General features: G+C 42.9%; 1 long non-coding RNA gene across 1 annotated transcript; it reads left to right on the top strand.

Annotated features, from left to right (window-relative positions):
• The first annotated feature begins 154 nt into the window (after positions 1-154).
• Positions 155-25,555, top strand: LOC148683587 (uncharacterized). Its single transcript, XR_015947066.1, has 3 exons — positions 155-207; positions 17,961-18,034; positions 25,423-25,555. It is a non-coding gene; the product is annotated as an uncharacterized LOC148683587 (long non-coding RNA).
• Positions 25,556-27,045: the final 1,490 nt, after the last annotated feature.

The following is a 27,045-nucleotide window of genomic DNA, read 5'->3' as shown; positions in this document are numbered from 1 at the left end:
ATTTATTTCTGTTTGAGCTCATGATTGTTATTATTGTGTTAAGTGATGAGAGACCAATAGGTTCTCTCTTAAAATAATTATTACACTGTGTGTTTAGACACAGCAAAGCCTTTAATGTGTTAGTTTATATCTTTGTTATTTCATCATTATGAAGGAGATGCTGAGAGCTCCAACTTGCAAGTCGGTACTGTGTTATATTCTCTGGAGGTGAGAAATATTGCCTTAAGTAACTGGTAAGATCTTACTAATAATCTCCTTTTAGTGTGCATTATATTATTATTATTATTATTATTATTATTATTATTATTATTATTATTATTATTGCTACTATTACAGTGGTACCCCTACTTCGAATTTAATGCGTTCCGAACACACATTTGTAAGTCAAAAAAAAATGTAAGTTGAATCCCATAGGAATGCATTGGGAGAAAAAATTCGTAAGTCAAAGCAACCCTATCTAAAAATTCGTAAGTAGAAAAAATCCTATCTAAACTGCATCCAAGATGGCGGACGGAGCTCCATTCATAAGTAGAGTTATTCGTATGTAGAGGTACCACTCTACTACTACTACTACTACTACTACTCGCCCTTAACCACAGATTTCCCAATTACAACAATATAAAAACACAAGGTTAAAATCAGTTAAAACAATTCACAATCAAAAGAATAGGGTGAGTCCATATATATCAGGTGTCAAGACTAGGGTAAAGAGATGCGTTTTCTGCATATGACGAAAGCTATGTAGTGAAGGTGCCAGGCACATCTCTCAGGAGCGGGAACACATCTTAGGGGTTGCCACAGATAAGGCCCTCTCCTGTACCACCCTCCTCCCAAACTTCCAAGAGAGGGAACTACCAAGAAGGCCTCTGTTGATCTCAACACTCAAGAGCATCTGTAGGGAAGGAGGTGGCCTTTCAGATAATTGTGATTGTACCTAAGAGCTTGGGCATGCCCAGCAGGCAACCTATGTGCTATTCTCATAAGCTATTTTTTAGAATCTCCCCTTTCCCATTTCAAAATTGACTTGTTGCATACCTATGGAGGGCTGTTGTTTGAGAAGTAAAATGCCTGAAAAGTGTTTCTGGATTGCATACATTCTGACTTTGTAATTCCAGAAGTAGTGGGAGAATGAATCCTCTACTAGTGTAGAAAAGAAAATAATTTGGAAACTACACGCAAGAGGCTGTGGGATCTTTTAAGGGTTGTGCTTATGAATTGGGTACATTAACAGAAGGTGATCATCACAGATAAGGTGTGACTCCCACATCTATAGGAAACACTGACAGTTTATCAAGCAGCGGTGAAATCATTAGGTAAAAGAGCTCCTGCAGATATTTCCCCAACTATTATATCCCTCGGCTGCTATCCAAAAAGCTACTGTACATATGTAACCAGAGGGAGTTTTGACTTTTCTTCTTTGAGCAGCAGATCCTCCATCACAAACATGTTTTTAAAAAGCACATACACAAACTGATTTTTGAAAGGGGAGTGCTGCAGGGCTTAGTGAAGGTTGGCAATAAATGCAAATCTAAAAAGAGCCTAGGATTAATTATGAGGCTCTTTGAGTTGCCTCTTACCTGCATACAAAAAGGCCCTAGATTAATGTACCACCGCTACCTTCAGAGTGGTTTTTTGTGACATAAAAATATGGCAATGCTTCTCGGATATTCTCTGTCAGAAACGTGCCTTTTCCATTATCCTCCAGTTTCTCGGGTTGTTTTACAGTGTGGTGATAATTAATATGTAATAATTTTACATTTTTATTTCTAGATGTCTTAGCAAAATATAATCTGATTCTGGTGGGTCCCCCCACCCTGTTTCTTTTGTTTTAAGACATGAATGCAGGCTTATATTTGAATGCTATCTGCAAAACATTCTCTTATCTACTATGTGCAATGTTGAAACTGTATCTCATCCCGGTGTTTTCCAATGGGGGCTAAAATAACTGTCTCTGGCTGTGGCATCCAGCCGTCAGCAAGTCAAATTCATCTGGTGTATCTAAAGTCAGATACAGGTAGCCCTTCTCCTTTGTAATACAAATGCAGCTTGGACCCACCCACTTAATCTGTTTATAACTGCATTTATAATTCACCCTCTCCTAAAATATCAGAGCAGTGTACAGCAATATTAAAAAAGACAATTAATTAAAATGACTAAAATTCTATACAACATACAACAAAGGCCGGTCGGCAGGGGGGGAAATGGGCTTCAAGGGGTTTCTGAAAGTCAAACGTGAGAATGACTGCCGCATCTCTGCCGGAAGAAAATTCCACATTGGCAATACTAAATGCCCAGCTTCTAGTTGAGGCCAGTAACAGTTGGACCCCTGTAACATGAGGGACAACTAAAGATGTTTTGTAGTCTTTTTCTCAGTCAGCCACAAACAGCATTTTCATACTTCAAAGTATACCAGAAGGTCCATTTCCTATACCAGCCTGCCCACCCCTCCAAATACTACTGGACTACAAGCTCCCTTCAACCCCAGCTATCACATCCCATGATCAGGGATAATGAGAGTTGGTAATCCAATATTTGTTTGTTTATTATTTCAATTTTATTATTTCGGTTCAGTGTCCAATACCACTGTTGGCTCCAAATGTACATTATATAGTAGTTCTCATAAACCTATGAACACAATACTTTTAATAAAGGATATTCATGGAATTCAGCCTTGTCTGAAAATAAAATTAATTTTGTTTAGATCCCTTAAAGAGGAACAGGAAAGAGACAATGTATATAACCATATCTCCCACTTTGGGAGATTGAGTGATTGTGGAACGATATATAATAGCAAAAAATGTGTGTCCTTAAGGTTTTCTTAGGCTTCATAGGTGAAATTTGACCTGCTGCTGTAAAAGCTACATTTAGACAGACGTCTGCAATAGCATATAATAAAACCAGCTAACTTGGCATGAAGGATGCCTTTAATTCTATGGTATTGTATGTTTGTGAGGGGGAAAGATACACCGAAAGCTATAGTAAAGAATGTTAGATATTGTTGACATACTAAATTGGCTTCAGGCTTTTTGTTTATTTTTATTTTAAAAGAAGAACTTGGGGCTTTAAAAGATATCAATTCATTAATGCTCCTAGTGATTTGGTTTTTAGTCTAATGAGAAATGAAAAGACAAGGTGTCGAGTTTGCTCGTGAGCGTCCCATAATAGGCATTTGGTTGGCCACTGTGCTAACTGGATGCTGGAGAAGATTCAACAGGGATGAGAAATCTGTGGCCCTTCAGATGCTTTTCAACTTCAAGGCTCTTCAGCCCAAACAAGCCTGGCCAATGGTCAGGGTGGGTGGCAGTTGTACTCTTGACAACATCTGGATAGCCACATGTACTCCACCCCTACTTTAAAAATTCTTGCTGCAGTCATCAGTAGAAAGGCTTAAAAACAACAATGGAGTAGAGACTTAATGGTTTTGTTTAAACTGCATCTTCGGGGCAGGGAAGTACGTATGTACACATTAATTTCTAAACTGTATGCTTGCACAAGAGCGGTTAGTTTGTTACTATAGATTAGTTCAATTATTAAAGGTTCCAGTGACCCCATAAAAGTAATGTAGAAGGTTTCCCATTGCATCTCTACGTGTTTTTGTTTTTGCCTTCCTTTCAAATAGCTCCCGCTGGAAGTTGGGGTAACGTTGCCGGGTAACATCCCAAGTTCAATCCCTGGTATCTTCGCTTTAAAACGGATCAGGTACCAAGTGCAGAAAAGATATTCTTTTTATCTCAGAGAGCCTCTGCCAGTCAGAGTAGAAAATGGTGAGCTAGATGGGCAAAACAGTCTGCCCAGTAGCTTCTGTCCCTCTGTTCCTTTGGGAGTGGGTTGTTCTTACTCTTTCACACTTTAAAAGGTAAACCTTTTGAGGTTTAAGAATGAATTGTGCATTCAACTTTACTTCAGCAAAGTAGTGTCCCTTAACATAATTTTTTTGGGGGGGGGAATGCTGTGCTTCCCAGTAAAATATCAACTAACCATGTCGAAAAAGTCATGAAAACATAAGATGTAGTCCAAGAACCTGGCGCCATCTGTGTTCTCATTTCTTGAGATCTGCTGCTGATTATCCAATAACACTTCCCCTGTGTTTCGCTAGCCGCATTTATTTTTGTAACAAAGATTATTATTATTATTCTTTCTAAATTTATTTAAGGGCTTGTTACCATTGCTGATTAGATGGTCATCTGTCGAGGCAGCCACTCTTTATGTAACAGGATATTGTTTTGTTCATCATGTTGCCACATTTGGCAAACTTTTAGCTTAATGCGCCTTTTGGGAATACCAGTCTGACCTCAATCTGAGTAAAGCCTTAATAGTCGACGTGAGGGAGGCTTGCAGGAGGTGGCGGCGCTCATTTTTCCCCCTGCAGACTGTATATTTGTTAGCGCATGTTAATCAGATTCATCATTCTGTTTAATAAAGATTTCATCTGCCACGCGAATGCATAATCGGCTGTGTCTGAGTGACTGACCTTTGTCTTGAGCAGATTATAAAAACTGTATTAAGCATCATTGGGCAAAAAAATGACAACCTTATTAATTTGTCCTTTATGTGTTTTTCAGCAGATTGTACCTCATTATTATGCAAACGCATTACCCAGAGCAAGGAGCCCAGAAGTAGCTCATTAACGTTATTTTCCCTTGATTTGCAACAGATTTTCTATTGGGGAGTGTGCAGGCAATAATTGCTAATTATGTGAGTTAAATTGTACAGTGCCTGCCTTTTTACCCCCATCCCCTTTCTCTTCTCTTCTCTTCTCTTCTCTCTTGGTCATATGTTTTTGAGAATGTAGTAGAATGCTCTTCAGGAGCCACAGAGTTGTGGTGAGGCAGTAGCAAGCCCTAGAAGCTGAATTACGGTTGCATGCCTTCCATTTTTCGAGCCTCCAGTTACACGAAGCATAATTAGGACAGATCAGGATTATTATTATTTTTATAATAGATGGGCTTCTCCTTTTAAAGGAGATGAGAATCAGTTGTCAAGATAATTAATGGAAATATCCATCAACAAGCAAACACATGCAGTGGGTAAAATGTTGCCTTGGAGGGAGAAATCAAATCTCATAGCTGGCTGGATTTGGCCTTTTATTCACCCTCTGTTTGTGGCATTCTTCATGCTAAACCCAGCTTCATTGTTTTATATCCCACTTATTCCCGTAATGGTTTTAAATAAAAGTTTTTGTTGTTATTTTAACCAGCTGTCTTTGTCCCTCCCAAAGCCGGCACTGGCAGTATAATTCCCCATGAAATATGTAAGTGCCGAGAAAATTAAATGTGCGGATTTGGCAATCATCTGCGGTTTGACAACTTTGCTCCTAAGTGCGTAATTGGTTTAAGCCGGGTAGTGCTTCATACTTATCCTGAACCGCATCTTCTGTAATCTGTCTGCCACTATAGCTGATAAGACTTGGCCACAACTGAAGTTTTTGCAGCGCCAGAAATGAAATCCTGATCCGTTAAGGGTTTTTTTGGTTGGATTTAGCTTTATAATCTGGTTTAGAGAATTGTGTGAGTAGACAAATCTAGGAGGAGACAAACCTTTCTGAAAAGATGTGATGAAAATCATCGGATTGGCTTAGGTTTTCTAACTAAACTCCTGTTGACAGCGTAACCTATATTTCCATCTCTTCCCTTACCGTCTTTCATCTTTGAGATGTGTCCATTAGGCCAGTTTTTCAGCTTGAAATTATTTTTCATCTGTAAGGTGTGTGTGTGTGTATGTATGTATGTATGTGTGTATATAGATAGTTATAAAAGCACCAAGCAGCACTAATGCAAACTTCTCTTGAATCCCTCTTAGGATTTGGTTAATCACTTAAATAATACATACGTTACTGTGATTAACAAAACAGGGTTTGTTTGTTTGTTTGTTTGTTTGTTTTTTATGTGGCAAACATTTCGGCTTCTGCCTTCATCAGCTATTCATGCTTGATCATGGTAGCAGCTGATGAAGGCAGAACCCCAAATAAATTGACATATAAGAAATGCAGGAACAGTCAACTGGTGTCCTTTATAATGTCTGGAGCTGCCTAAAGGGTTATAACTGGAAGCAATTGTCCATTTTCCTAAGATAGTAGTGGGAAACCCTTTTCAGCCCAAGGGCTACATTCCCTCAAGGACAGCCTTCCAAGGGCCACATACACTGGTGGGTGAAGGGGGGGAGGGTGGTGCCAGGACAAAAGTGGGCAGAGCCTCCAGAGGAAGCCTTACATTGGTCTAGTTGGCTACTTTCCAGTGAGAAGAGGATGAGATGGGCCTTCGGTACGGCTCTTATTGTTTGTTAGGATGCGAAACAATGGCATCAAGTTACAAGAAAGAAGATTCTGACTAAACATCAGAAATAACTTTCTGACAGTAAGAGCCGTTCAGCAGTGGAACGGACTCTCGGGAGGTGGTGGATTCTCCATCCTTAGAGATTTTTAAGTAGAGGTTGGATGGCCATCATGGATGCTTTCGTTGAGATTTCTGCATTGCAAGGGGTTGGACAAAATGACCCTTCATGCCCCCTCCAACTCTTATGATTCTATAACTCTTGACAGTCATTATGTTCCTATGACATAACTCAATAGGATGCTATGCAGTAGCCCCATTGGAAGCTAAATTAGCTTTCATATATTTCCCAATCATTTCAATAGAACCTGCATATGAGATGTTCCTACTAGATCAGGTCATATCCCTGTCCCTCCTACAGTTCCAGGATGAGTAATGACAGTTTAAGAAAATGAAAAGGTATAGGGCACAGTTAAATACTCAACCCATGGAAACTGACAGGTCTGAAAAGTGCCTAATTTTGATGTGATGGCATTGCACTTCTAATCTTTTTTACTTACATGTCAAAGGGACGCGGGTGGCACTGTGGTCTAAACCACTGAGCCTCTTGAACTTGCCAATCAGAAAGTTGGTGTTTCGAATCCCTGCAATGGGGTGGGCTCCCGTTGCTCTGTTCCAGCTCCTTCCCACCTACCGATAGCAGTTCAAAAGCACACCAGTGCAAGTAGATTAATAGGTACCGCTGCGGCAGGAAGGTAAACGGCGTTTCCGTGCACTCTGGCTTCCGTCACGGTGTATTGTTGTGCCAAAAGTGGTTTAGTCATGCTGACCACATGACCTGGAAAGCTGTCTGTGGACAAATGCCGGCTCCCTCAGCCTGAAAGCAAGATGAGTGCCACAACCCATTGTCGCCTTTGACTGGAATTAACCGTCCATGGTTCCTTTACCTTTTTTTTTTACTCACATGTCCAATATTCTAATAGCAAACTCATTCTGTGAGTGCCAATTCCCATGTAGCTAAAACAACGTCATTCACACACATCTCCTAGCAGACTAGGAGAATAATGTTTCGCAGAAGTTCAAAGACATTTCAACAGCCCAACATAATTTAAAGCCTACTCAGTGGCTACAGATCATCAACTCTCTGTTGAGGAAAGGAAAACCAGGTGGACATGGGGGGAGGGGAATGGAGTATCCTGAAAAAGGTTGCAGGTGGCTGGCTAGAACCCTCAGCCAGGAGGAAGCCACATAGAAACAGTTTGTTGTATACACACATAACTACAGCTTTTTGTTTGATTAATTGGCTCATTTTATATATATATAGATATATCAACTGACTAAGAGAATGTTATTTGCAGCACCAAACCATGATAGCAAGTACCACTTTAGAAGAAGCATTCTTTCTCATCTGATAGACACTGGGGAATACCTCTTCTAAGACAATGTGATGTGTGTGTGTATCCTCTAAAAGTAAATGTGCTTTTTCCTTAAAGCTATTATATTTCTATGAAGATTTAATTGATTGATCAATTAACTGACTAATATAATTAATCAGCAAAGATTTCTTTGTTCATGCGATATAGCCCAGAGAGACAGATTCACAGTGTCTGCTTAATTTTACCATATTGCCATATTGAATTTTGTGTTTTACAGCCAAAATACTGCATTCCACATTCATTTGATTTTTAAATTAGAAATTACAAATACATAGATGTATACAAAAAGCTAAGCCAAATAAGATTGTCAGGACTTCTATTGGACCTATCCAATTTTTGAATGTCAGTCACCTTTTCTGAACATTTTCTAAATAGAATTCTCTCTAGGAGATACACTATAAACATTAAAGTAAGCAAACATACCTCTATTCTCTAGAGACTCTGAGATCTTATTTTGTTTAGCCATAAACTACATTTTTAAGCAGAACCCAACACAACAAACAAAAGGAAATGTTCAGTGCTACTGTACATCTTTATTAAAAATGTTTTAATACTGAACCCTCCAGTAGCAGCTGGCCAGGCTTCTAACATTCCAGTTCCTCATTTCTAATTAAGCCTTTTGATTTACAGTAAGACTTATGAAGCATGCTGAGATGGGGGAGCAAATAAGCTTGTTTTGGGGTTTGGTTTGGTTTTTGTTACTTTAACGCATTGTATGGTTATTTTTGCCTGAAGAAAATGAATTGGGTGTCCCCCGCACTTCCAATTAAACCAATCTTTTGGTGCAATTTTGAGGTGGTTGAATTAGACGCAGCTTCTAGTAGATTCTGTATTAAGATCTGCTTAAAAAGAGTTCAGTAGCAGATGCTGAGATTACAAATGCAACATTCTAATTGTTCTGTATTCTAATGAGCAGCTATTGTCTCCAGCCAGTATTTTAGAACTGTTATGATGCAGTCCTGGACGCAGCTGCCGCTGACCCCTCAATTGCAGCATTAACAAACCCCTCTTTGTTATCACTATGGGAAATGTAGCTGCTGAGGGTGTGATTTCAACACAGAATGGCATTCATGTATGGAGTAGAGTGTGGGGAACCTTCACATTATTTTACTTTGTTTTATTTACAGTATTAATAGGGCATCCCTTCACAGGGGTTCTCGGGGAGGCATAAACTAAAGCAGATTAAAAGGCTTGAGTTTTGTTTTGTTTTTAAGATCTTTGCCTGGTGTTTAAATCATACTAAAATAGATGCCAGACAACTCTCTCTCAGGTTCAGTTCCAAACACCTCCAGTTTTAAAAATGAGTGGAAGGGAAGATGGATAGAGCCAGCCTTGTTTTATTTGTTTAGAGAATGGAAGCTGTCACTAGTATTTAGGGATGTTGGAGAATTCAATTTAAATGGAAAATGGTATTGGAAATTATGTCAGTTTGCATGCTTATCTGCAAACAGGAATGATAATGAGGCAGGCGAATGTGATTGGTATTCCTTGTCAGCATTCCCCTGCCCCCGGTCCTCAGTTTGCTTGCCATCATTTCCTCCCACTACCTTATTGAGAGCACCCCCAGGCCCTAATGAAATGAATGGACTCTCCTAACAATAACATATTATTAAATTTGGCCACAGTGAACAGTGAGCCGAATAACATCATTTTTGTGGAATCCAAACTGCAGCGGAATTAAAACGGTGCTGTGCGGAACCAATGTGGGGCAGAATGGAAAGAGAGGCCCTTTTTAAAAATCCTTAATTGTAGAGCACTTGTAGCTGCAAAGCCTCTCATAAGCAAGAGCAATCGCCAGGAGGAACTGTCACTCTGTGATCAAGGACTTGCGTTGCATGCAGAGGTTCCCAGGCTTAGGGTGACTGGCACCTTCAGTTAAACAAGGATCAGAAGGCAGGTGATGGGGAAATGACCTTTTTTGCCTGAGACCCTGAAGAGCTGGACTCAAGGTCTGAATACTCTTGTGGCATAGATTTTGACTGGACAAACAGCCCTCTAATCGGCACCTGGTCTGGAAGCACCATCTAAATTTCCCACAATGCCCCAAAGGCATCGCATCCAAGGCACTGTGGGTGATTTAAGTAGCGACTTCAAGACCTAGTCTAGCACTCGTCAGAACATTATTTGGCTGTCTGCCGCTGCTGCCAGGAAAACCCACCAGGCCTCACCGACTGTTGAAAAGTATTCCTTCAAGCGTTACTTCATTCCTTTAGTTTTGGACAAACTGTCCATTATGCACAGTAGACCGGGGCGGTATGTTTCTGTTGTAGTTTCCAAAACACCATCTTGCGCTTCAGAGGGGGAAACATTGCCAAACTCTGCTGATATTGAATTTCTTGGTCAGTCGGATGTAATTTCTGCAACAGAAATTCTATCTTCACGCGGTCTATACAAGAACATTTGGAAGTCATCAGGCAAACAGTAATAAACGATTCTAGTCCCAGGCCTCTTATCAGCATGAGTAGAGAGGATGCATGGAGATTCCTTCTCTAAAAAATAAAACAAAATTGAACTTGCGGTATGGTCCAGCCAACGTTAATAACTTTTCTAGTCAATGGGCTTTGGTGGGTGAAGTGTTGGAGTTGTACCAGAGAGATCTGAGTTCAGACCCCCCACCCACCCAGCTGTGAAGTTCATTAAGCTAGTCTTCCTCTCTTGTAAGGTTGTTGAGAGTGTAAAAATGGGACAACTGTGTGATGTTGCAGGATACAGCATTATCTATGATGGCTGTCTGCTTTTGGAATACCCTCCTCCAGCTTGCTCCAATATTGCTAAATAAAAAAATTCCTTCAGTAGCACCTTAAAGACCAACTAAGTTTATATTTTGGTATGAGCTTTCGTGTGCATGCACACTTCTTCAGATACACTAGAAACAGAAGTGTCAGACCCTATATATATACAGAGGGTGGTGGGGGTGGGTGGGAATGGGAGATGGGCTGATGGGAGTGGTAAACCTGTAGATGGCTGTTAATGGCTGCTGATGGCTGCAATTAGTCCTGGGCTGAGGTGCTAAAGAAAGCTTGATCATGCATAATGAGATAAGAATCCGATGTCTCTATTCATCCCAGGTGCTTCCATGGTTTTAAGCTTGGTAATGATTTCCAATTCAGCAACTTCTCTTTCCAGTCTGTTCCTGAAATTTCTCTGTAATAAAACAGCTGCTTTGAGATCTTGTATAGAATGTCCTGGGAGATTGAAGTGTTCTCTTACTGGTTTTTCAGTCTTATGGTTCCTGGCACCTAGTTAAAACATAGATTAGTTTGTTCAAGCATTTTGAAATGTTTTTACTGTTTCAGCCTGATTTGTTTTTTTCACCTGCCTATTCTGGTGAGTTCAGTTATTGAAGTTTATTGTGTGATTTATCTTTTCTTTCTTTCTTTCTTTCTTTCTTTCTTTCTTTCTTTCTTTCTTTCTTTCTTTCTTTCTTTCTTTCTTTCACGATCACTCGTAGCTGAGTAAGATTGTCTTCCATAAACACGGTTTTAACAATGAGTCCGTAAGTGACTGTGGAGGCAGATTCTGGACACATACGTCCTTCCACAGTGAAGATATCGGTTCCTAGGCAGGAGTTGATCACGGTGTATATCATATCATATCATATCATATCATATCATATCATATCATATCATATCATCATATCAATATATTACACCCCACCCTAGTATCAGTATTAGTGAGATACTTGAGATATTTGTAATAACTTCAAATAACCTTTCGCATACACCTGTTAGGATTTTCTTTCCTAACAAAATGGAAGGAATGTTCCTCTATCAGAGGACACGTGCAAGCCAATAAATTTGAAATTCCACTTACTTCAGTGGAGTTTGTTTTACTTACTGCACTTAACAGTCACCCAGTAACTTGCCTTCTCTGAGCAATGGACAAGAAGTGTCAAATCAAGTTAAAAACACAATGACTAAGATGCAGTTTGATTAGCAGCAGTGGAACAATTAAAAGGAGCTAAAATCCACAGCAGGCAGAAAAGCTATAACCTTAAAAAAAATTGGGATGCAAAGAATTGGGGTCAAATTTATTTAGCATACTGTATGTCTCTTCTTCCTTTCTTCCATTATGGAACTAAGATGGGCTTTGAAGACACTCAAACTCAGAACACACGGGAGAAACGTGCTAAGAGGAAGGCACGCTTGGCAAACCCTCACCGTGATCAACTCTCGTCCGGAAATCAATGTCCCCACTGTGGAAGGATGTGTGGATCCAGAATTGGCCTCCACAGTCACTTACGGACTCATTGTTAAAGAGAGAAATGCAAACTAACTTATTAGAGGCAAGGGGAAAAGCCATTTCTACTCCTTTTATAGCCAATTCCTTTTATACAGGAATCGTGGGTCAGAGAACCCATTTTTCCTCACGATACCTGGGGACTTTTGGGATTGCTTGGTTTTGTTTCAGTTTTTTTAAAAAATGTGAATCTACCCTTGGAGCGCCACCAATAGTTGCTAGACATCCCCTTTTCTACTATGCTAGATGGTTGAAGATTGTTCGTCTTTTCTTGTGGAGGTTAAAAGATTTAGCACTGATGGGCTCTGGGTTCCCTCTGAATTCCCCTACATGGAGCACTTAGGCGACAGCTTTATTTTGGCTGTCTTTAATGGCACTTGTCAAAACCGCTAACGTCTGGCTGCTGATTGTATTTGCTAACCTCATCATCTCCTCCTGCCACCAGCTGCCTTCCCCAACCCTCTTTGTCTGATTCCCTCCCAGGTTGAAACAAAACCTTACCATATGGGACCACCAGACCACCAAATTTATGTCTTTATTTATTTCCATGAAGTTTTTTTTAATTACTGTAAAATCAAAAGTACAAACAAATGGGGAGGGGGAGAACCTGATTGAAATTACTAGGTTGTATTTTCCTAATGAATAGAGAGCAGATAATGTAGAAAAATAAAAGCAGCGAAACACTTCATAAAAGCCGATTTTTGCATTTTGGTGGAGGAAGAGAGTTTTGTATATCTGAACTGGATACATAAGAAATGAAATCCCACCAAATGGCGTAGAATTGTTTTGCATCTTCCTTTCCCTTAGAAATGTGTAATTTGTGATTGATTTTCTCTGCAGTAGCCAAAGTCCACGATACATCATTTAAATGCACATACCTGTAGATTTAAATATATAAGCAGTTTTAAATGTTTCATTTCTTTGCTTTTAGCACCCAGAGTTAATTATTAAAGTTGCAAATGCCCAGATACACAATGTATTTATTACCATCAGCAAATCCCAACTAGTTAACTGTTCCCACTTTTTTGTCTCCCATCAGTATATAGGGGTTTGTGACAACATGTGGTTCTCTCTGTTTGTAAACAGGCCAGGTCAGGTTTGTGCATTTAAATGATGTATCGTGGACTCTGGCTACTGCAGAGAAAATAAAAGTGGACCGATGAACATAATTCTAGATATAGGTACGGTAGGTAGCCGTGTTGGTCTACTGTAGTCGAAACAAAAATTTAAAAAAATCCTTCCAGTAGCACCTTAGAGACCAACTAAGTTTGTTATTGGTATGAGCTTTCGTGTGCATGCACGAAAATATTGGTATTTGAAGAAGTGTGCATGCACACGAAAGCTCATACCAATAACAAACTTAGTTGGTCTCTAAGGTGCTACTGAAAGGATTTTTTTTTTATAAACATAAGGAGACCATTGCACCTGAGGCTGTTGGACAGGAGCCCCCCCCCCCCCGGTGCAACCTCCAGGAAACCCAGAAGCAGGGTATGGAAACCATAGCAGGGCACCTGCTTTGCATGCAGAAGACCACTGATTTAATCCCCGTGCATCTCCAGGTAGGACTGGGAGAAACTCCTACCTGAACTCTCATAGAGCGATTGCCAGTCCGTGTCTACACTAAGACAGATAGACCAATGGACTGACTCAGTGTAAGGCTTTTTCCTATGTTCCTTGCCCACCTTGTCCAACAATAGATACTCAGCAGCAAACTGCATCTGAAGATGGAGGTTCCATGTGGCTATTGTTTTTTTGTGTGGGTGGGTGTATTAATTCATAACAAATGAAATCTATTTCATCTATATCTACTCATGCGTACAGGAAAATCGCAACCTTCTACTGCTTCTTACAACTATGTAACCCCAAAGCTATTGCGTTGTTTGGGTTTATTTTAACAATTGGGTGCTGATGAAAAGCCCTGGCTTCAGATCACAATAAGGACATGCAGAGCAAATGCAGTGAAATATGCCAGTTCATAAAATGCACACGTGTCAAGTAGAATCTAGATCGCAAAAGGGGGTCTCTGAGGCTTTGAGTTGGAGCTTACGGTGGCTTAAAGGAAATGTCCCGGGGTAGCCAAAATGGGCAAAGTTTGCTCTTGTTCCACTGTGTGTTGTTACGGCTTTCAGGGATTTAATATAGGAGTTTCAGAATTGCAGGCTTTCTGGCCTAATTTTTCTTTGTAAGATGTAAGGGGGAATAAAATGTGTGCGATGATATTAATTTGCTGTTAACCAATATGGCACAACATCAGTGGGTGACAGTTAATCTATCAAACCCTGCCATGGCCCCTTTCTTGTTGTTTTAATATGTTATGGGGATGAAATGTGTTTTTCAGATATGTTTTATATTTGTACCAGGTAATGGAAAGTACAATATATTATGTGCTTGTACCCTAGAGGGAGGGGGGAATTGTGAGGGAAATAATTGAACATCGTAAATCTTACCCCGCACTTCAGCCTTTCTTTGCCTTCTGTTTTGTATCTCTCATACAAAGTTCTTAAACCCAGCCTCATCCATAACAACAAGGCCCCTGCTCTGGCGTGCATGCTATCCCTGGCCTTAGACTTGCCACTTGTAGGCCTGGATCTAAAGAGCTGAACAGGGTGTACTTAGTAGTATGGGCTCCAACACCATGCTGAAACCTGCTTTTGAAAGCCCTCTCTATAAGTGACCCACTATGCAGCAATGGGGCAGCAATGGAGGCGCTCGGGGCAGAAGGCCCCAAGTTCAATCCCTGCAGTCTCCAGGCTGAGTTGGGCAAGACTCCCATCTGAAACCCTTGGCATAAGGCAGCTTCATAGGAACATGCTTCATTGCTTTCTAATGTTTGTCAACATCTCCCTGGAACTTCTGTGGTTGGCACACGCAAAATAATCACAGTAAAATTGTCAGTTCATAAAACACACCCATATCAGTCTCTTATCCAGGCATCCTCAAACTGTGGCCCTCCAGATGTTTTTGCCTACAACTCCCATGATCCCTAGCTAACAGGACCAGTGGTCAGGGATGATGGGAATTGTAGCCCAAAACATCTGGAGGGTCGGAGGTTGGGGGTGCCTGCTCTAGACAGAGGAGGTGACCTCCTAGATTTTTGAGTCAGAGTTTAAAGGGGCCATTTACCCATCTAGTTCGGTCTTGTCCCCTAAATGCCCTCCTTAATGTCCACAGCCGTGTAGGGAGCTGTAGTTCAAAACACCTGGAGGGCACCAAGTTTGGGAAGGTTGGTCAAACAGCATTGCTCTTCAACTGGTGGGTTTGGGGCCCCAGTTCTGAGTCACAGTCTGATGTAAGGTGGACTGCAACAGCAGCACTCTCACCGCCACATAAATTTATGGTGAAGAAAATATTAAGAAATGGGTCTCCATATGCATGTTTTGCTTAAAGGTGAGTCCTGGGTCTGGAAGAATGAAAGAATACTAGCCTACACTAACTCAGAAGTGGTTGTCTAAGGTTTCAGATGAAAAGTTTTGACAAGACCTAGCTGGAGATCCCAGCAATTGAACCTGGTTCCTTCTACATGCCAGGCAGGTGTTCTTTACCACTGACCTGTGGCTTACAATGACAAAAGGAGGCAGGCAAGTTGTACTATTCAGTACATTATAGAGGGAGACTGTAGACTCACAGCTGCTCTCCTTGGCAAGAAACATTTGGCTAATGGCTAGTTTGGCATCAATAGTTTTCTTAATGTTTTGGGCAGTATACTAATGGCTAAAGTTCAATTGGATCTGAATCTTTTAAACCTAAACCCACAAAGCCCAGGAGCACATGTGAAGCAGCAATAAAGAAAATAATGGTTTTAAGCATAGACAAAATGCCTTTGACTCACTGCAGAGCAACTGCCACCAACCTCCACACATCTGGATTTGGGGGAAGTCTTCCAGGTCAAAAATCACGACTTCTAGAAATGAAGTATTTCTGATAGCTATTAGATGTGTGTGCATGTACATGCATTTCAAATAATGAGGATTATCCACAGACTAATAAATCTGCCTTGGGTATGTTTACATTCAGCCATGTCTCTGAAGAAACCGACAGATCAGATGTTTTAGTTTAGAAACTTTCCATCATGATATGGTGACTATGTGATTCCTTGCACAGTAGGCTTAATAACTTCCTTTTTCTCTCCCCCCCCCCATCACTGTTTAGATTTACTACGTAGCTTACGCATGCCCTTATCAAACAGTAATCTTAAAAGGTTTTCCTGTCTTGCTAACAGTGCACTTTGTTTTGAGTCGATGCTGAGTAAATAGAATTGAAGAGCAAGTTACGTTCCCAAGCATCTGGCGAAGCTCGTCTTAGTTAATCGTTTCTGTGCATATTCTCTCTCTCTCTCTCTCTCTCTCTCTCTCTCTCTCTCTCTCTCTCTCTCTCTCTCTCTCTCTCTCAATGTTCTGGCCTATGTGATGATTCCAAAGGGGGGGGGGGGCTGCACTCTTTATCTGTCCTTCTTTTGCATTCTATTTGATCGTCTTCTGACAACATTACCTGAAGGCGTTTAACTGTGAATGAGGCAGTGCGATGTGTTTCGGGATGGGCAAATTTATCAGTTTCTTGTTCTCTCCAGTCAGTTCATTTCCCCACATTTCCACACTAGTTTGTGATTATTGCTTTCATTAAAAAATCCTGATGAAAATTTCTCCAAATACACACATTTTTGCAGCGATTTCCCCTAATATAATGTATTTTGCAGGTCAGCTTCACTTTTATATGCACTCTAGTATTTGCAGTTTTGTACATGTTGCTTGTTTGGAGAAGGGTGTTGCAAAATTCAGAGAAAAGTGAGTTTCAGAATATAGCTGTAGTTCATTTTGCATACAGCTTCACAAAGTGTGAATTTATCAGGTTTGCCTTTAAATGCAAACTGAACCAGATTTCTTTCCACCCCTAGTTGTCTTAAAAGGCTTTTAGAAAATCTTTTAATGGATCACTTTGTATATATGGAAAAAGAAACAATGAGCTAGATTAAAAAACAACTAATCCAATAATTATTAATGGCTTTTCATTTTGATGATGATAGAATGGAATGCTTCCCTGAGTCTTCAGATGTTTCACATGGCATTCTTACTGATCCTTACAACAGCCCTGCTAGGTAGGTCACATTGCAGGTGAAGAGTTGGAGATAAGAGTAGTTGGGAAGCCTGTAGCCCTCCAGATGGTGCTGGCTGTTAACTCCCACCAGCCTCAGCCAGCATGGTCAGTGGTTGGGGATGCTGGGAGTTGCAGTCCAACACCTGAAGATCTGCAGCCTCCATTGATCCTAAGTCCATGGATCAAATGCAAAGCTGAGTTTCCCCACCCCTGCTTTTGTAAACCTTGCTGACAACATCAAAGGAATTATTCGGTTGCCATTCCTCAACAGCTTTACAGCCAATTCTCTACTAATATATTTATTAGTATACATAATATATTTATTTGTGCTTTTATCTTGTGTTTTTTTCTCGTGAACTGCCCCAAGATCTTTTGATGACAGGCAGTACGTAAATCCAATAAATAAAGAAATAAATTACCATTCCACCCCACCTTTCTTCGAAGGCGCTCAGGGCATTGTATACAGTCTTTCCCTCCTGTCCAGTTTAATAAGTAGTCAGTCAGCTTGTCCATTTATATACCACTTAATTCTGACTCTTAAGTAATGTACAGCCAACACCCGGTTTAGGCACGAATGAATGACATGTGATCAGCACCGAACCCAGAAATAGCTCCCAAACATCATAAAGACATGATGTAAAAGGGCAGAGTGGGCTTAGGTGTGCTCTGCCGATGTGTGTTGGGGTCCAGAATGGAGCCCCCCATGCAAAATGTGGATTGCCTGTACAGGTAACTCAGCAATATAACAAACATAAAGATTACGGTAGTTAAAACCACGCAGTGGAAGAGAGAAAATGTGACTTGCCCAGTGAATTAGCTTCATGGCTGAGTGAGGATTTGAACTGGGTCTATAAGCCTGGGGGACATTCAACTTCTTCACCTAGGGATTTAAGTCATCTAAATTAAGCATTTTTTTTCTTTGCAGTCTCCGTGCAGACCCTCCTGGCTGTTCTGAGCCTGTATAGAACAAACCTTGGAAAGTTCTACAGGGCTAGCCAGGTAAATTGATGCCGATATGGCCTTCCCTTGATATATTTATTGTTTCCCCAATCACAAACTTTGTTTTATTCGTATTATACTTTGTCATACCTCAAATGATAATTAACTCTCAACGGATGGGATAGGTGCTTTCTGAGATGTCAAGTCTTTTTCAGTTAATAGTTCTCCTGCTTCACTGAGATTTGAACCCATAAATCCCTTGCCTCCTCTCTCCGTTTACACTGCAATTCTGCTCAGAAGTAAGCCCATTGATTTCAGTGGGGCTTGCACCCATCAGGTAAGTGTGTAAAAGATTGCAACCTCAGGCACTACACCATGCCAACTCATCATAGTGAAATAGATTTGAAATTTTGACCTTTATTCCTCAAGAGTAAATTAAAATTACAGTAACATTACCTCTTTCTGATTATATTTCCTTTATTTTTTTAAATGTGTACTTTGCTAAGCTTAGTATGCAAACTGTTACCAGCAAACTAGACCACAATAGCCAGGCCCAATTACAAACAGATGGCTCTCTCTTGTTCTGACGGCTACATGTTGCTGTAGTGAAAACTCTGCCCCCACCCTGCTTCCCCAATCCAGTCAAAACATCATTTTCCAGAAGGAAATAGCCTTGATAGTTCTGAACTGCCAAGTGAAAATTCTCTAGATGACTGCATGGAATTTATCAAGACTGCTAACCTAAAGAGCACTTAAATTTTCCTGAAAGCTTTAGTATGATACTTGTTTAAATTGTTCTTGAAGAAAAGGTAGATCTTCAGAGAGAAAACTGACCCCACCTGCACAGGTGTGGACAAGACGGCACAGTACTCGCATGAGCCACAGATTAATCATACAGACTTGCTCTCCCGAGCACCCACATTTGCAGAAATGAATAATAGACATTAAATGTCTGAGCCATGTAACTCACGCTTGTATAAAGTCAGCTCTAAATGCAAACAAAACGCTTAAAATCTGGGTGTTTTATGTTCTCAAGAAGAGAGGAAGAGAGTGACTTAGTCCAGGGTCACTCAGTAAGCTTCATGGCTGAATGAGGATTTGAATTTGGCTCTATGAAGCTTGGATAGTTCAACAGTTTCACCCAGGATTGCATGCTCTGATGTCTGCCATCAGCAAAAGGGACTTGGGACCATTGGAAGTCTGTACCCCTTTCCTCCCATGACTAATTCAGGGCAAGTGAGAGACCCAGTGGGGCCCCATCCACCAGCCAGGGAAAGAGCAGACACAGGAGCTTGTATTTTCCCTCTCTGCCTGAAAAAAATACTAAGTTCTAGGTGTCTGATGCTCTGGGACTGAGGTGGGGGGGGGAGAACAGTATAGTCCCACCCATCAGCCAAAGAAAGTACATTTTAAAAAATAGATGCACTCCGCTTTGGGGGACAGTGATTGTCTGAAAAGCAGGCAGGATAACAATATGTAAAATAAATACTGTAAGGTACCTGAGAAATCTGTGTAATTTCTCCGGGGGGTTCCAAACAGCAGTAGCTGCAGTAGGCCTACACTGTGAGATTCTGAATAGGTAGAACCAGAACACTATTATTTACAGCAGGCTTCCTCAACCTCGGCCCTCCAGATGTTTTTGGCCTACAACTCCCATCATCCTTGACCACTGGTCCTGCTAGCTAGGGATCATGGGAGTTGTTTGGAACCCCCCCAGAGAAATTACACAGATTTCTCAGGTACCTTAAAACCCTCAGGTTGGTTGGTTTTGCTCAAGTTGGAACTTGCCACATTTGCTTCGAAATGGCATTTTTGGATGAATTTGGTGGGAACTCTCATAGGGACGGCATCACTTTGGACCCACAGGGGCAGAGGTTACGTGTTTGAACCGTTATTACGTCAATTTATTACTTTTTATTGGATTTGTGCACCCCTCACATCGGAGCCACAAAGCGACTTACGGAAACGTTACAGAATCACAAGTTCAAAAATTGACAAGCGTAGTTGCGTCCCAAAAGCGTTTAACAACTAATTCCTCTGCGATATAAATTGAAGAAAATTCCTCATGCCACAAAAAGAAAAGCAGCAACCACAATACAATGGCCGTTTACAAAACACCAGCTAGGGAGAAGTGGGTGTTCATTGCAAAACCCTAAATGAACTTGTACTGCTGTTAAAAGTATTGAAGGGGGTACCGTGTTTCTCATATTTTAAGTCATCCCTACAAAATAAGCCATGGCAGGATTTTCCTGAGTTGAAGAAATATAAGACATACCCCAAAAATAAGCCGTAGTGGTGGGAGCCGGTCTGGATGGCGCCATGGAAGAGGAAGATGCCTGTCAGCGCCCGGAATCGGCTGCTGCTGCCCCTCCAAAATGTCCAGCAGCATGCACCGCGCCAAGCGCTGACCCGGCGGCGGGACGCAGCAAGAGCCGCAGCGCGCGCTGCTCCGAGCCCTGACCCGGCGGCGAGACCCAGCAAGAGCCTCAGCGCGCGCCCCGTGGAGCCCCGACCCGGCGGGACCCAGCAGCATGCCCTGCTGAAGCGCCGACAACGCGCGCAGCAGCCGCCAGTTCCGGGCGCCGAGCCGCGACAGGAAGAGGAGGGACGCAGCGGGACGCAGCTACAACGACAAAAAACACCCGGCCGAGCCTTCATTGGCCGCCGCGGCTGCCACTCGCTGGTCCCTCCTCTTCCTGTCGCGCGCGCTGCAGATCCCGCCGGTCCCGCCGCTGGGTTGGCGCCTGGCGCTGCGGGACGCAGCAAGAGCCTCAGCGCGCGCTGCTCCGAGCCGGGATCCGGCAAGAGCCTCAGCGCGCGCCGCGTGAAGCCCCGACCCGGCGGGACCCAGCAGCGTGCCCTGCTGAAGCGCCGACAACGCGCCCAGCAGCGCAGCAGCAGCCAGTTCCAGGCGCCGGACAGGGGAGGTACCATACTGTAATTTTTTTAAAAAATAATAAGACACCCCCCGAAAATAAGCCATAGGCTTATTTTCTTGAGAAAAAAAGATTATAAGACATGACTTATAATATGAGAAACACGGTAGGGCAGGGGTGTCAAACTCAAATTCATTGGGGGCCGCATCAGCAGTTTGGTCACCCTCAAAGGGCCGGTTGTGTCTGTAGGACTATGTGTCCACTCTTTATTATCATAAATTATTGTCACTGCATTCAATTATTACTGTTTTTTGTAATAATGTAAGCTCATTCCCGCCCCCACGCGGATCACATTCCTGCGTCGTGGCGCGTGTGTGGGAGGGGATGTAAACGAGGGAAATTTGAACAAAAGGTGGGGATCAACGGCTTCTGGGGGGGGCGCTTAACTAAAGCTTCGGCAGGAAGGAGAAAGCCACTGCTGGGATTAAAAACCTGCAGATGGAAAGAGGGCTTCCCTCTCCCGCCCTGCGCACACCCAAACCCTGCTAGGCAGGATGCCACACGCTGCAACCCACCCCATGCTTTGGAGAGGGGCAGGAACATGCGGTGCAGCGCCAACTCCCTGCTTTGCTTTTGCATCCTCCCTCCTCAGCACCAGAGTCCCTTCCCCTCGCGCTGAGGGAGGGCAGCGGATTTCCCGAGGAGGAAGGCGGCGGCAGCCCCAGCCCCAGCGGGCGTGCATCTTCGCCTCAGAGCTGCTCTTCCCCCCACCCGCGCTGTTGTCGTCTTCGCCGCCGCCTCTCCCTACCGGGACTGCAGGCAGAAGAGGCTTGAAAACCTCCCCCCCCCCAAAAAAACCCCCTCCCACCTACTCAAACCACGAGGCGACTCCATCTGGAGCCCTACATCATGAGGGGCTGAGAGGAGGCGGCGGCAGAGCGGGAAGAGCAGGAATCCGTGCTGCCGTCGTCGCCTCCCTCCCGGCCGCCCCCTGGGGAGCAGCTCCGCCGGAACTGAGAACACAAAGGGCGGCTCGGGGGTGGGGGGCAGAGCAAAAGCCAGGCACCCTCCCGAGTGTCTATGAGGAGAAAACGGGGAAAGAGGGAAGAGAAACCCGGCTCCATCAAGAGAGCGGCTGTTGCGCTTCGCCTACTTCCCCCTCAGACTCACTCCGCGTCCCTTTCGCCCGCTCGCTTGCCCACCTCCCGGATGCAGCCAAGGAGAGGAAGGGAAGCGGCGGGCAGCGGCTCCCCAGTGCCGCCTCACTCACTCTCGGAGACAACAGCAAAGCCCGCCAAAAAAAAATCCAGCGCTGCTCCGTCCCGGCACCGCCTCCCTCAGCCTCATTCGAAATTGAAATTCCCTGGCCAAGGCCATCAGCGCGGCTCCAGCGCCCCGGCCTCCGCCTGCAGCCCCACCCCCGGTTTTGACCCTTGGTCAATCGCAGGCTCCAGAACTACTGTTAGCGGTTTTTGTCGGCGGCGGCTACGCGGGCCACATGACAAGGTCTGGCGGGCCGGATTAGGCCCCCGGGCCTTGTGTTTGACACCCGTGCGGTAGGGGATAAATATTTTTTTAGTGGCTCCAAAAAGATTGTACAGGGGGCAGCCAGGTGAGCTTCCTCAGGGGGGATAACCATCCCAGGTCGCCCATCTGCAGCCATAATGCACTTCAGACCAAAATGACCAGATAACAGCAAAGGTTGCTAGATACATAGATGGTGCAATTAGATTAAGGGCCACCAACTGACTGATAATTTAGGATACTAAAACGTGCCTTTTATCCAATGTTTTTATTTGTACATATTGTGTTGTTTTATCATTGCTATGGCCTTTGGCTAATGCGAATAAAGTTTATTACTTACTTACTTCCTCAGGGGGAATACAGTGGTACCTCGCAAGACGAATTTAATTCGTTCCACGAGTCAATTCGTTTTGCGAAAAATTCGTCTTGCGAATTGCGGTATCCCATAGGAACGCATTGATTGAATTTCAATGCATTCCTATGGGAAACCGCAATTCGCAAGATGAATTTTTCGCAAAACAAATTAGTCTTGCGAGTCACCATCAGATGGCAAGATGCATTCGTCTTGCAAAAAATTCATCTTGCAGGGCATTCGTTTTGCGAGCTACCACTGTATTCCCCATGGAGGGGCTACCACTCCTCTAAGCTATCAGCAGAGGGAGCACTCTGAGAAAGGCCTCTGCGGAAGATCTTAAGTCAGGCATCCCCAGACTTCGGCCCTCCAGATGTTTTGGACTACAATTCCCATCTTCCCCAACCACTGGTCCTGTCAGCTAGGGATCATGGGAGTTGTAGGCCAGAAATCTGGAGGGCCGCAGTTTGGGGATGCCTGATCTTAAGTCCTGGAGAGGTTTACATGAGGAGGTGTTGAATATACTCCACTGCATCGGTAACAACAAAAAATATCCCACCAGCAGGGAGAAGGACAATCTGTAAACGGAAACCATGTGCTTTACTGCATGGTTAGATTTTGCAAAGCCCCTGATAGAGGTTCAGTACCATTAAGCAGCCTGTGGCCCCTCTAGCCCAGGATCCTGCTGTAACAGCAGCCAACCAAATTGTTTATTTGTTAAATTTATATCCCACGTCTTCCTTCAAAGGAGCCCAAGGCGGCAAACATGCCAGTACTGAACCAGTACTGTACAGTTAAAAAGATGCCATAGATAACCATATGAAGCCCACAAGCAGGACCTGAGCATAAGAATAAGAATAATAAATAGCACACTAAAAGGAGATTACAGTATTAGTAAGATCTTACCAGCCACTCTGAGTGGTTCCCAACAGAATATTAAAAACACAATAAAAGATCAGACATTAAAAATTTCCCTAAACAGGGTTGCCTTCAGGTGTCTTCTAAAAGTCAGATAGTTGTTTATTTCCTTGACATCTGATGGCAGGGCGTTCCACAGGGCGGGCGCCACTGCCAGTAAGGCCCTCTGCCTGGTTCCCTGTAGCCTCACTTCTTGCAGGGAGGGAACTGCCAGAAGGCCCTCGGAGCTGGACCTCAGTGTCCAGACTGAACGATGGGGTGGAGACGCTCCTTCAGCACCGTCCCTCCTGCACTTTCCAGAAACTGGCATTCAGATGCATAGTGCCTCTAGCAGTGGAGATAGAACATGAGCAGTCCTTGATACTCCCTGAGTTTGTCTGATCCTCTTTTGAAGCCTCTTGTGGGCATGATTTCTCCTCCTAAATTGCCAGTGTGCGTTTTGTCTACTGGATGACTCGGTAGCCGGACTGCCAGTTGACAATTGTGAAACGTACATAACGACAAAACAATGGTTGCAGCAGCATATCTGGTGCGTAGGTAACCTTTTCATTGTAACCCTGCCGTGTTTATGGCACATATCTGGTTAGAGCAACACACACACCAACCTCTGCCCGTTTCATTTTCAGCTTGTCATTGGACAAAACCCATACCTTGGCAAATGCATTTAACCTCAACTTTAAACACTCTCTTCACAACATTTTAACACTGATTGCACCTTAGGGGTTTAGCTCAGCAGGCTTCATGTGGATTAGTAATAGCACATGCAAAGTGAACTGACAGTAAAACTTTCACTTGCATTTGGCTGGGCCCCGTGTAAACGCGATCCTGATGAAGTGTGACTAAATCCCCAGCTAAAAACTTTGCCTCCTTTTGCTTGTTTGGAAAGGGCTATTATGTAATGGTAGTGAGTGCCCTGCGAATAGCTGAGATCTTTCCCTCTCACTAAGGGATTGTATATGCCGATGTATATGTGCATTCTTGTAATTCAAGATACGTAGTCTATTAAAATGGCACAGAATGTTATCACTGAAACCTAATGGAAATAAAAGTGTTTGGTTTTTGCTACCCCTGCAACTTCAGGAATCATGGGCCTTTGAAAAATCTGAATATAATTCTTCTGATTCTCATACTTCGACCCCCAGTTGGGAATTACTGCTCCCAACTCTCTCTAGGGTGTTTTATTATTAAATGATTCTCACCCTATAAATTGAGTGAAATTGTTGAGTGAAATCCTTAAGGTTTTTTGCCATTTCCCTAAATTGAGTATCTCCTATTGCACTGGAACAAACTTTTTTTTCCTTCAGCTTTACACATTTTAGTTTTCTCTGCATAAACGATCTGGTCAAGTATATTGTGAATCGTGTGGTGAGAAGGTGGATCAATTTCCATAACACTGTGGCTTATCAACTTTGAATTTTTCACTCTTACTGAGTGCATGCAGCTATATTTGTTTATTTGTATTTATTTTCTTCCATCTACAAATTACTTCCTATGAAAATTATTGAAGTCACAGAACAATAAAAACATATATAAAAGAATTTCATGGAACCACTTCCTAGTCCTCAAGAACATCGGCACCAAAAGATTTGGGTATAGTATGCATCTGTGAAGTTCTAGGTCTACTCATGTGAAAGAGGTCTACTCATAAGTAAGCAATCGCTGAAGCTCTCGTACTACCTGCAGCTGTGTGGTTCAGGAGGCCAGAGCATATAACTTCTCCCTCTTGAACCTTCCAGTAGCTGCATATCCTTGTTCCTAATCCTAGTGTTCCCTCCTAGGCTGTTTCCTGGCAAATGCTTCTGGATCGTGTTTGGACCTAGACTGACCATCTGTGCTTTGTTTGGACTGCATTGCTCCAGCACTACCCAGCTTGTGCCGGTGAGTACTATGATGAGAGCCTTAGACCTTCTGAAACAGGGACCCTAACCTATACCGGAGTGTGACAATCACGATATACAGCAAGGTGTGAAATTTGAAGCATAGCTGTGTTTGGGTTCGGATATTGTTTTGGGAAGTGCAAATGATGCTGGTTTTAATTAAAACGTGAACCGAACCAAATCTCTCCCCCATTTCTTTTTTGTAGTCCAGTAACATCTGGAGACCCACGGTTAGGGGTATGATGAGAGGGAAAGAATATTAAACCAGGTTAAGTTTTGAAGTGTCGATACTCGTACACCTTCACTTACTCAGCTTCCAATTATTGTTATTCTTCCTAATGAGATTGTGTGCTAGCACTTCCTTAACGCCAATCTTATATTCGCTACATATGGAAGCTAATTGCCATGCTAGCTGAGGGCCCATTAGAATGCTAGACCCTAATTCCTCAAATAGAGAAGTTTGAGGAATTAGTTCTTGGCTAGTTCCAGTATGATCATGCCTGATGATCACCACATGGGATAAAAGTTTAGACTAGAACTTAATTGTCTACACACAACTTCCCAAATTTTCTGGTGGTGATCTTGGCTCAAAAAGAAAATCAAAATACATTTTTTAAAAAATGCTTATTTTGAGAGTGTGGGCAGTGTTGTTGTTTTTTCAAACACATATACAGTATTTCAAAATAATTCTCAGAACAACATAGAAATGGAATAGAATGGACTTAAGGGTGGAACTTGTAAGATGGCCCAGACGGGAAATGGGTTGATTCCTCATCCACATCTTCCTCCCTCTCTTCTGCCTGTTATCTCTTCATATCTTGCCTTTCTTTTTGCCAAGAGAGCTGTTAAGTCAGCTTCGCAGTTCCCTAGTGGTCCCACAAAAGGCCTTTTGATTTCGCACTGGGCCTTTATTACCAAATGAGGGTAACCAAATGTCCAAGGTATCACCCACCCCTCTGGTTCAGCTGTTCTGATGTAACAACCTGTGATGCCACAGTGAGTCTACCAGACTTTGAGGAACATATAGCTAGCGGCGAAAACTTTCCTGAGCTTCAAGGGCAGATTCCCCTTCTAAATCCGGGGTAGGGAATCTGGTGCCCTGCAAATGTTCTTGGGCTCCCATCAGTTCCAGCCAGCATGGCCAACAGTTGGGAATGATGGGAGGTGGAGTCCAAGGCATCTGGTGGTTACCAGGGCAGTGAAAGCTGCCCTGTAGCAATCTCTTTTCTCCGAGAGCTCCATACACTCAGCTGTGTCCCCGTAACTCCTAGAAACTCTTTTACAGACTCGTCTTGGAAGTACTTTAGCGTAACTCTTCCCACTAGCTTATTGGCATGTGCTTCCGTTCCATATGGCTGCAAGGGTTTGGCCCGGGGGGTCTAGTATTGATAAAAGGATTTTCTGGCTAGTTTATTTCTCACATATCCCCTTTAATATCCATCTTGGATGTAAGAGGTTTATAGAGAAGGAAGAAAATAAATCCATCAGGACGGTATAATAAAAATAATAACTATACTACGGATT

The sequence above is a fragment of the Zootoca vivipara genome, chromosome 14 (assembly GCF_965207765.1).
Source record: "Zootoca vivipara chromosome 14, rZooViv2.hap1.1, whole genome shotgun sequence".
Classification (NCBI taxonomy): Eukaryota; Metazoa; Chordata; class Lepidosauria; order Squamata; family Lacertidae; genus Zootoca; species Zootoca vivipara.
This window is presented reverse-complemented; position numbering and strand designations above follow the sequence as displayed.